This window comes from Gobio gobio, assembly GCF_949357685.1.
Source record: "Gobio gobio genome assembly, chromosome: 24".
NCBI lineage: Eukaryota > Metazoa > Chordata > Actinopteri > Cypriniformes > Gobionidae > Gobio > Gobio gobio.
In genome coordinates this window covers 40,849,249-40,862,233 of record NC_137120.1, presented here as the reverse complement: position 1 = coordinate 40,862,233, position 12,985 = coordinate 40,849,249, and the positions used below count along the sequence as shown (strand labels likewise).

The following is a 12,985-nucleotide window of genomic DNA, read 5'->3' as shown; positions in this document are numbered from 1 at the left end:
TAGCAAGTTTATTTAAAATGTATTATTATTATTATTCATTAATATTATACTTATTTATTATATAAAATATAGTTTATTTAAAATGTATTATTCATTATTATTATAATTATTTAAAATATAATATTGCAAATACTAGTAATAGTTTATTTAACATTTATTATTATTATTATTAATTATATAAAATATGATATCATATTTAAAATGTATTATTATTTATTTATTATTATTATTATTATTATTATTATTATTATATAAAATGTATTATTAGTACAAATAATAGTAATAGTTTATTTAAAATTTATTATTATTATTATTATTATTATTATATACAATTTTATATTAGTACAAATAATAGTAATATTTTATTTAAAAATTATTATTATTCATTATTATTATTATTTATTATATAAAATATAATATTAGTACAAATAATAGTTATAGTTTATTTAACATTTATTATTGTTGTTGTTGTTATTATTATTATTATTATTATTATTATTAATATATACTACTCAGAGTAATTAATATTATTAATAATAATAATACTTTATAAATTAAATCATATTAAATATTGTAATTACTATTTTTATGATTATTATTGTTGTTGTTATTATTATTATTACTACTACTCTTAGTAATAGTAATATTAATAAATAAATATATATATTATTATTACTACTAGTAGAAGCATATACTTTTTTTAAATAGCATGATTATTATTACTATTTTTATTATTATTACCACTATTATTATTATTATTATTATTATGTATGTATAAATACATAACATATTATATTTATAAATAATTAATAATGATTATCATTATTTCATATTATTTATAGCATGCAGTATAGCATAATCTAATGATAGTAAAAATAACAATAATTAGTAATAGTAGTAGTATATAATAATAATAATACATACTACAGCATATTATTTGCTTGTATTAATTATTGCTGTTATTTTGAACTGTTTCAATCCCAATAATATCAACATTAAAATAAAAATCTCACTATAAAGCCTCATTAAAACACACGTGTGCTGTGAGACCAGAGCTCGCGCGTGTGTGTGTGTGTTTGTCTGTGTGTGTGTGAGTGTGAGCGTGTGTGTGTGAGTGTGCGTGTGCGAGTGTGCGTGCGAGTGAGTGTGCGTGTGCGTGAGTGTGTGTGAGTGTGTGTGAGTGTGTGTGTGAGCGTGTGTGTGTGAGTGTGAGCGTGTGTGTGTGAGCGTGTGCGAGTGTGCGTGCGTGCGCGCGCGTGTGTGAGTGAGTGTGCGTGTGCGTGAGTGTGTGTGAGTGTGTGTGTGTGTGTGTGTGTGTGTGAGTGTGTGTGAGTGAGTGTGCGTGTGTGTGTGTGTGTGTGTGATCAGGTTAATGTGGAGTTAACTGATTGATCCAGACACAACGCTCAGAGCTCTGACATCATCACAGGGGAACAAAATGGCCATGACAACAGAAAAGCGCAAAACTGCTGAACTTTGACCTGGTTACGCAACAGAGCGACGCTCACAATAACAGAACACGATGTGCTAGAGGAACACACACACACACACACACACACACACACACACACACACTGATCTGACAGCCGTCTGTGTGTCCGACACGCCGCCGCGTCCCATGGTTGAGAGATTCATCTAAACTTTATTTTAGATATATTTTCAGATACAGGCTGAAGAGTGTGTGTGTGTGTGTTTGTGTGTGTGTGTGTGTGTGTGTGTGTGTGTGTGTGTGTGTGTGTGTGTGTGTGTGTGTGTGTGTGTGTTTATGCTCTTATTTTAAAACTAGCACGATACAGCACATTACCCAAACACTAAACACTGTGTTTGCCTCCAGAAGCACCTGCTCAGATCTGACCTCTGACCCCTGACCTCACACAGCTCCTGACCCTGAACTGCAGATGAACTCTCAGTGAAAACAGATGAACAGGAAACAGAATTCACAGCTTCCTTGGTTTCATCTCTGAAGAATTGATTGGCAAAGTTTGTAGGTAAAGTTGTTTGGGGGAAAACATGAGCACAAGAGCAGGAAGCAGAGGGTTGGGATAAAATGGGAAACAAAAATAAAATAAAATAAAATAATAATAAATATATATGTATATATGTATGTATGTATGTATGTATGTATGTATGTTTATATATATATAAATATTTCTTTTTTTCTTTTTAATTTTAAATAATAATAATTGGCTGGGAAAAAATAAAAAAATAAACAGACTAGAAAGTAGAGGGTTGGGATAAATTGGGATACAAAAATTGAAATTAAATAAATGGTTGGGATAAAAATAATAAAATAAAATAAAAAATATAATAATAAAATAAAATGCAAGACCAGAGGGTAGAGGTTTGGGAAAAATATAAATAAATAAAATAATAAATAAATACATTATTAGTAGTTATTAGTAATTATTAGTATATATAAAATACAAAAATATTTATTTAAAAAATAAATAATAATAAATGGCTGGGATAAAATAAAATTAAGACCAGAAAGTAGAGGGTTGGGATAAAATGGGATAAAAAAAGAATAAAATAAAACAATATAAAAAATACAATAATAAAATAAAATACAAGACCAGACCAGAGGGTTGGGGATAAAATGGGATAAAAAATATTACACATTTTATAAAAAAAATTATTATAATAATTTATATATATATATATATATATAAATAATTAAAAAAAATACAATACCAGAAAGTGTTGAAAATTATAAAATTATTATAAAATTTAAATTATTATAAAATTATTATAATTACACATTTTATTAAATATAAATAAAATAAAAGACCAGAAAGTAGAGGATAAAAAAAAATTATATATACACACACACACACACACACACACACACACACACACACACACACACACACACACACACACACACACACACACACACACACACACACACACACACACACACACACACACACACACACACACACACACACACTCATTATGAATAATAATAATAAATATTAAAATATTATTAATGTTTTTATCCCATTTTATCCCAACCCTCTTCTTTCTGGTCTTGTACTTTATTTTATTTGTATTATTTTTATTTATTTTCTATTGTATTATTATTTATTTTTTAAATTTATATATTCATTTGTGTTATAAAAAAAATGTTTTTATATTTTTTTTTATTGCATTTGATCCCAGCCCTCTACTTTCTGGTCACATGGCCAACAATATAAAAAAATATGAATCAATATAAATAAATACATATTATAAATATATTTTAAAAGTCTGGAAAAAAGTGCAGAAGAAAGTGGAAACCCTCCCACCCGTTTAAACCTCTCCTTATTCGCGGAGAGTTTGTTGGAGGAGCTAAACAAACAAACACGGACAGGTTGTGTTTATTGGCATGAGGGAGTGTGTGTTCCTCTGCTGCTGTAGGCTTACACACCTGCCCAAATACAGCCCTGTTGCATCACACACTCCAAATGGGGTTTGGCCTGAAGCCCGAAGGTCACATGACCAAAACTGTGTTGATTCACGCTGGAGGCTCAGAGCTACAAACGTGGAGCTTTATTTGGGCTGCTGGTCTTATTGAAGATCCTGACCTCATCCATACCAATGCAGATGTGACATCACTAATAAAAGACACACCAAACCAATCGGACACGGTTATCTGACGGCTAGTGGAGCAAAACACTGGCCTGACTAGAGAAAACAGGAAAAACTACAATACCCACAATGCACTGGGCATGTTGCCGTCCAAGGCCATTGCCAGTCTACTATGGATACACTTACCGTATTAGTTAAATCCAGCCTTGATTTAGTAGGAAAACCTCTTAAACTTTTAGTCATAATGGCGTCAAGTTGTAAAATACTGTGCATTTATGCTAATTTCAAAATAAGAGTCCTGGTGTATAATCATAACTTATTGTGCATGAAGTGTGTTTCATTTCTGGTTATTGTGAGTAATTTGATTACACAAACTGTATCCGACATTTCATTTGTATATTCAATAATGTAATTATTTAAGAAACATTATTTAACACTGATTTAACTATAATATTATGTTCAATACTGTTAATTAAATAAATATTTACTAAATGATTAAATACAGTTTCAAGCAGAAATATTTAAAAACCTAGGTGTATTTTTTAGGGCTGTCAAAAATCGCGATTTAATCGCATCCAAAATAAAAGTTTGTGTTTACATAAAATATGTGTGTGTACTCTGTTAATTATTATTTATATATAAATACACACACATTCATGTATATATTTAAGAAATATTTGCATGTATATACATTTATATAATCTATAATATATATAAATATAAATGTTTTATATATAAAAATAATGTTTTTTCTTAAATATATACATGAATGTGTGTGTATTTATATATAAATAATTATTAACAGTACACACACATATATTATGTAAACACAAACTTTTATTTTAGATGCGATTAATCGCAATTAATCTTTTGACAGCCCTAGTATTTTTGTATTCTAATAAATTTAATAATTTCACTTTTAAATGCCTCCTTTATTAACGAAATACGCATTATTTGGTTACTTTTTTTTTATGCGCTCCTAAATTTTTCAACTTAAGGGCCTTTTAATGCCTAACTTGTTTGGTCCGAATCAAAATGGCCGGTGTGAACTGACCACGGTTCGGACCAATCAGACGACATTTGGTCAGACGAAAAGAGGCAATCTCAGTCCAGATCAAACTGAGCAAAGGTTCGGTTGGTTTCTAGTGTGAAAGCATTTTCTGTACAGTTCAGACTCTCAGAGCATTTACAGGAAGTTCCTGTTCATGTTTAAATATAATATATTAATCTGGGCTATATTGATTATGAAAAGTGCAAAGATGCGCAATATGTCAGAAGGTCAGAGATGATTTTGAGCACTTCATTGAGTTTTGTTTTGTAGAAAGCTTTTCTTTAAAAGTCGATTTGGTTTTGTGCCTTAATTTTAATCAATGTTTCATCAGCCAATCGCCTGGATTTAATAAATAAGAAGCGAATATAGCAGACAATAATCGTGACATGAGGCGCCGGCGTGATCACGATTGCTCTTGAACACGTCTCATAAACACTGTTGGGGAAAGTTACTTTGAAAAGTATTGCATTACAATATTGCGTTACTCCCTTAAAAAGTAACTAAATGAGTTACTTAGTTACTTTTTAAGAAAAGTAATACGGTACATTACTTTTGCGTTACTTTTCCTCACCTGGGCTGGGCTTGCTTTTAGGTTTTTTTTTATAACAACAAATTTCAATTTTTTGTGCAAATGTAAAGACCTTTTCATACCAAAATTTAAATAATAAGCCTCAGGCTGAGATAAAAATGCAAATGTACGCATGAACAGTAGAGGGCGCAGCTCTGGATAATGGAAGAATAGGACGCATGAGAAAAGTTTTACTAATAAAAACAAAAAATCTTTTTGCTCATGGTTTAACGGAATCAAAGGTCAGCAGCAAGTACATTGGTAAATAAAGGTTGATTAAATGCATACAAATATTTGTTTTATTTAACAATATTTAATTATTGGAGGTTTGCATAGTATTCTGATTTTGTATTTGACTGATTTTAATCATTTTGAGGAGAACTGAATCTTTATTGTGCAAGTGAGATAAATAAATGCTCACATTTAGTCTAGAACTTCAATAACCATCATGTACACACACACACACACACACACACACACACACACACACACACACACACACCTCTGCACTTATTTCTCTCAACATGAGGACAGGAGAGCTGTCAATCAAATTAATGTCAAAAAGTAACTTGTGTTACTTTTTTGAAAAGTAATGCGTTATTTTACTAGTTACTTGAAAAAGTAATATTATTACGTAACTCATGTTACTTGTGATGCGTTTCCCACAACACTGATCATAAATAAACCCAAACTCAGCCTCACACACATGAGAAATATGAGTAGAGAAAGCTTGAAGTGACGTCACACACACGTCCGTTTACAAACCAATCGATGTGAAGATGCCGCCCACATGATGATGACGACAGGACGCAAGTGTGTCATGTAAAGCTCTTTAGTGCACTCGCAAGATAGCAGTGAGAAACCAAACCAAAACTAGCCCAATGTTTAAAACATGAACTTCAGTTCGGACCTTCAGGTGTAAAAACGCCTTAAGAGCACATGTGCTTCTGTTCCTGTATGCGTTTAAGGCCGAACAGGATCATCCATGTCATTTCCCTCCAAAAAGAGCTGGAAGTAAACAAGGCACTTGAGCTGAGCCCTGTTGAGAGGAGTGTGAGGTGAATAGCGAGCAGGTGCGGTACACACTGAACCGGCCGAATGGATTTGTATTGGCACAGACTGTCCTTCAATGTACCAGACCGGCTTCCTCCAGCCAAACACAAGAGCTATCTCTAACACACACACACACACACACACACACACACACACACACACACACACACACACACTGTTCATCTTTGCTATTGTAGCTTTGACTTGCAAATCAGCCAAGCTGTCACCCAGAACTTATGTTCACTAGGGCTGGGTGAAAAAAAAAAAAAGAAAAGATTTCTCGATTCTAATAGATTCTCAGTTTGAAGAACCGATATTGATTCTTAAAAATCACAAGAATGGATCTAGACGCGAATGAAGCGATTCGATTTATTTACATGTTAACTCAATGCAAAGATGCGAGTAGACATTCTGCGCCGAGATCCGTGCAAATCGAGTGTTGAAAAATCGGAACTTTGGTGGATATTCGTGGCGCGTTAACCAATCAGGAGCTTGACAAAGCTCTCTTTACTCAATTTGAGCTCTATATACACATATTGAGACTACAAGCTAGCTAAAGCCGGCAAATTGAGCTTAAAGGGTTAGTTCACCCAAAAATGAAAATTCTGTCATTAATTACTCACCCTCATGTCGTTGGACACCCGTAAGACCTCCGTTCATATTCGGAACACAAATGAAGATATTTTAGTGTAAAGCTGATGCTGAGAAAGGCTTCAGATAGGCCTCCATTGGCATTCAGTACATTGACACTTCCAAGATCCATGAAAGGCACTTAAAACGTCGTTACAAAGTCCATCTCACCACAGTGGCTCTACAATAATCATACAATGCGACGACAATAGTTTTTGTGCGCAAAAAAAAATCAAAATAACACCTTTATCCAACTTGTTCTCGACTTCCGTGTGTGTCTCCACGACGCATGCGCGAGAATATGACGCAGATCCGGCGTTCGGACACATGACCCAGAAGCGATTTGTTTACGAGCAGAGGAAGACGCGCGTGTCTAAGCTGTTGAATTCTACATTGATCGTGCTTTAGGTCTCGGCGTAGTGCTCAAAATGGGGCTTAAGTGTGTATTTCATCGATTCCCGAACACCGGCGCTACGTCATATTCTCGCGCATGCGTCGTGGAGGCGCACACGGAAGACAAGAACAAGTTGGATAAAGGTGTTATTTTGATTTTTTTTTGCGCACAAAAACTATTGTCGTCGCATTGTATGATTATTGTAGAGCCACTGTGGTGAGATAGACTTTGTAACGACGTTTTAAGTGCCTTTCATGGATCTTGTGAGTGTAAATGTACTGAATGCCAATGGAGGCCTATCTGAAGCCTTTCTCAGCATCAGCTTTACACTAAAATATCTTCATTTGTGTTCCGAATATGAACGGAGGTCTTACGGGTGTCCAACGACATGAGGGTGAGTAATTAATGACAGAATTTTCATTTTTGGGTGAACTAACCCTTTAATCACCGTATTTTAAAACAATCCATGTCGGCCATTTTACAACGAGACGAGCCGCTGGCAGAAGCCCCTCCCATGACACGAGTTCACGTCTGTTGTGTCGCGCGCCAAAGAAGCGAGTAAACTCAATGTTCAAGCGTCCAACTACGCATGAATAGCGCGATTTATTCGCTTCATTTGCGTCTGGTGTGAATGCACCATTAGGGATGCCCTGACAGGATTTTTTGTGGCAAATGCCGATATTTGTCACTTGCCCTCATTTAAAAAATGTTATGTTTAACGTGATAGTTTCATCCTTACATCTACTACAGCCTAATATAATTAATGTGATAAATGGATAGATTCACAGGGAGTGCTTGTAGTCTGGTAGGGTTGGGTTACGATACCGGTGCCAAACCGATACTTTTAAAACAGTACTGATGCCCAAACCGATACCTTTAAAACAGTACTGGTGCCAAACCAATACTTTTAAAACAGTACTGGTGCCAAACCGATACTTTTTGTGCCAAACCGATACTTTTAAAACAGAACTGGTGCCAAACCGATACTTTTAAAACAGTACCGGTGCCAAACCGATACTTTTTGTGCCAAACCGATACTTTTAAAACAGAACTGGTGCCAAACCGATACTTTTAAAACCGTACCGGTGCCAAAGCCAATACTTTTGCCCAAACCGATACTTTTAAAACAGTACTGGTGCCAAACCGATACTTTTAAAACAGTACTGGTGCCAAACCGATACAATTAAAACAGTACCGGTGCCAAACCGATACTTTTAAAACAGTACTTGTGCCAAACCGATACTTTTAAAACAGTACCGGTGCCAAAGCCAATACTTTTAAAATGGTACCGGTGCCAAACCGATACTTTTGCCCAAACCGATACTTTTAAAACAATACTGGTGCCAAACCGATACTTTTAAAACAATACTGGTGCCAAACCGATACTTTTAAAACAGTACTGGTGCCAAACTGATACTTTTAAAACCGTACTGGTGCCAAACCAATGCTTTTAAAACAGTACCGGTGCCAAACCGATACTTTTGCCCAAACCGATACTTTTAAAACAATACTGGTGCCAAACCGATACTTTTAAAACAGTACCGGTGCCAAACCGATACTTTTAAAACAGTACTTGTGCCCAAACCGATACTTTTAAAACAGTACTGGTGCCAAACCGATATTTTTAAAACAGTACCGGTGCCAAACCAATGCTTTTAAAACAGTACCGGTGCCAAACCGATACTTTTAAAACGGTACCGGTGTCAAAACCGATACCGATAGGAACAATATTTTCTACCAAACAGTCATTGTAGGCCAAATAAAAAGCACAATACAACTGCAACATTCACTTTAATTTATAAATCACCAGCAAAATCATTGCAAATATATTGTGGATATTTGAAATACTTAATATGGCCTCAGGTCCCCGTTTTCCACCAGCATGAACCAGTGCTAGTGCTCAGAGCTATATTTCAACACTAATTACAACATCAGTCCACAAGCGAGAACAGTTTCAGTTGCATCTATGGTGATTTCGAGAGCCCAACACAACATGGCTTCCAAATAGGGATCGACCGATATGGATGTTTTAGTGCCGATACCGTTTTCTTTTTCCTCAGCCTTAGCCGATGAGCGATACGAGCTGCCGATTTTCTTGAGCCGATATTTGGAGCCGATACTGCTTTTGCTCCCTCAATTTACATCATAAAAATGACACAATGATCAGGATGATAACAATTTAAAATGTACAATTTAAAAAAGGAACATTTATTGAACTAAAAAAAACTATATTTAACAAATAGTAAAAACAGGTGAGGTAGAACAAGAAGAAAATAAGAGTTCAGTGGTGAAAATAAATTCAGAAAATAAATATTTAAGCATAAATAAAATAATGACACTATTGCACACAGTATCAACAAGCGAGCAGCATAATAAAGTGCACACTGACTGCACTATACTTCATTTAAAACTATTTACAACCTATTCATTTAATGGTTACACTCTAAAAAATGCTGGGTTAAAAATAACGCAAGTTGAGTTGAATATGGACTAACCCAGCAATTGGGTTGTTTTGACTCAGCGGTTGGGTTAAATGTTTGCTTAAAACAACCCAATCGCTGGGTTAAAACAACCCAATTGATGGGTTAGTCCATTTTCAACCCAACTTGGGTTATTTTTAACCCAGCATTGTTTAGAGTGTAGGTGCACTTCACTTAATCTCTTGTAGAGCAACACCAGCGGTAATTCAGGAAAAAATCTCCCAATGCTCCACGTGAAACTTCAGTCTTTCCACCTTTTACCATCGTGTCAATTCTCAATTGATTTTGATTAATATGCGCGAGAGAGAGCAAGAGAGTTTGAAGACGGTGAGAGCTGCCCTGTGGACGCCTGTCTGGAAATAATGCAGGGGAAAAAATATCGGCAAACGCAGCAGCCTTATATCGGCCGATACACGTAAAAATCACAAATATTGGCAAACACAGCAGCCTTATATCGGCCGATTATACGTAAAAAATCACAAATATCGGCGAACACAGCAGCCTTATATCGACTGATACACTTAAAAATCACAAATATCGGCGAACACAGCAGCCTTATATCGGCCGATACACGTAAAAATCACAAATATCGGCGAACACAGCAGCCTTATATCGGCCGATACACGTAAAAATCACAAATATCGGCGAACACAGCAGCCTTATATCGGCCGATACACTTAAAAATCACAAATATCGGTGAACACAGCAGCCTTATATCGACTGATACACTTAAAAATCACAAATATCGCCGAACACAGCAGCCTTATATCGACTGATACACTTAAAAATCACAAATATCGGCGAACACAGCAGCCTTATATCGGCCGATACACGTAAAAATCACAAATATCGGCGAACACAGCAGCCTTATATCGGCCGATTATACATAAAAAAATCACAAATATCGGCGAACACAGCAGCCTTATATCGACTGATACACTTAAAAATCACAAATATCGGCGAACACAGCAGCCTTATATCGGCCGATACACGTAAAAATCACAAATATCGGCGAACACAGCAGCCTTATATCGGCCGATACACGTAAAAATCACAAATATCGGCGAACACAGCAGCCTTATATCGACTGATACACTTAAAAATCACAAATATCGGTGAACACAGCAGCCTTATATCGACTGATACACTTAAAAATCACAAATATCGGCGAACACAGCAGCCTTATATCGGCCGATACACTTAAAAATCACAAATATCGGTGAACACAGCAGCCTTATATCGACTGATACACTTAAAAATCACAAATATCGCCGAACACAGCAGCCTTATATCGACTGATACACTTAAAAATCACAAATATCGCCGAACACAGCAGCCTTATATCGACTGATACACTTAAAAATCACAAATATCGGCGAACACAGCAGCCTTATATCGGCAGATACACGTAAAAATCACAAATATCGGTGAAACCAGCAGCCTTATATCGGCAGATACACGTAAAAATCACAAATATCGGCGAACACAGCAGCCTTATATCGACTGATACACTTAAAAATCACAAATATCGGCGAACACAGCAGCCTTATATCGACTGATACACTTAAAAATCACAAATATCGGTGAACCCAGCAGCCTTATATCGGCAGATACACGTAAAAATCACAAATATCGGCGAACGCAGCAGCCTTATATCGACTGATACACTTAAAAATCACAAATATCGGCGAACACAGCAGCCTTATATCGGCAGATACACGTAAAAATCACAAATATTGGCAAACACAGCAGCCTTATATCGGCCGATACACGTAAAAATCACAAATATCGGCGAACGCAGCAGCCTTATATCGGCTGATACACGTAAAAATCACAAATATCGGCGAACCCAGCAGCCTTATATCGGCCGATACACGTAAAAATCACAAATATCGGCGAACGCAGCAGCCTTATATCGGCCGATACACGTAAAAATCACAAATATTGGCAAACACAGCAGCCTTATATCGGCCGATTATACGTAAAAATCACAAATATCGGCGAACACAGCAGCCTTATATCGACTGATACTAGGGATGTGACGGTGAGGAAATTTTCCCACCGGTTAATTGATGTGTGACAACACCGGTAAAACCGGTATCACCGGCGGAGGCTTTTAAATCACTAATTCTATCTAACCGAAAGTAACATGCACTCGACCGCTCTGAACTGAAAACGCGTCAGTGCGCACACACCGTGAATGACAGCTCGTCTGTAAATGCGCGCTCTGTGAGGCCATGGGCGTGTCTCAATCAGTTCACTTGTTCAGTAGTCAGGGCACTGATCAAGCATTGATCAGTCTATGATTGAGATGCACGCCATGAATGCACACTGTTAGTTCGTCAGTAAAGCCTCGTTTATACTCGACGCGCCCGCACGAGCGCGAGGGTGCGCGCGGCAAAAATAAATCCGCACAGCAGCGTAGCGCGGAGGCTCGCACTGCGGAGCCAGGCGAAAGTAAACAATGCGCGCTCTGTGCGGCCGTGCACATTTTACTTTCGGTTTTTAATTAGCGCCAATTCGGCTGCGGGTTGCTTGAATTGTGGGTTCATTAGCCTATTATTTTTAATGAAAAACACAACAACAAAACAAATGACAAACTCCCTTAAATAGGCGCTTTTACGTTTCGCTTTGAAACCAAATCTTCCGCGATCATCTCAGTCAGCTCCTCACTCTTAAATCTGATGAATGACTCCTGCCGCTGCCGAGACTCACGGTCGGATCCTGCTTTATTAAGCAGACACGTTCAGTTTTTATTTGTATTGTCTGTTCTCTAACTGAACTAAATTATTTTATTACTATAAAAAAAAAATCAAAAAGACGGTGGGCGGTGCCACGGTGGGCAAGTGATGTAACCGGTGTTGAGTCTGGACACCGGTAACACCGGCAACACCGACTATCGTAGCAAGCCTAACTGATACACTTAAAAATCACAAATATCGGCGAACACAGCAGCCTTATATCGGCCGATACACGTAAAAATCACAAATATCGGCGAACGCAGCAGCCTTATATCGGCCGATACACATAAAAATCACAAATATCGGCGAACACAGCAGCCTTATATCGGCAGATACACGTAAAAATCACAAATATCGGCGAACGCAGCAGCCTTATATCGGCCGATACATGTAAAAATCACAAATATCAGTGAACGCAGCAGCCTTATATCAGCCGATACACGTAAAAATCACAAATATCAGCGAACCCAGCAGCCTTATATCAGCCGATACACGTAA

General features: G+C 36.3%; 1 protein-coding gene across 2 annotated transcripts in view; it reads right to left on the bottom strand.

Moving 5' to 3' along the window:
• Positions 1–12,985, bottom strand: part of insrb (insulin receptor b) — a 183,961-nt gene that overhangs the window by 115,309 nt on the left and 55,667 nt on the right. The gene's annotated exons all lie outside the window — the stretch shown is intronic.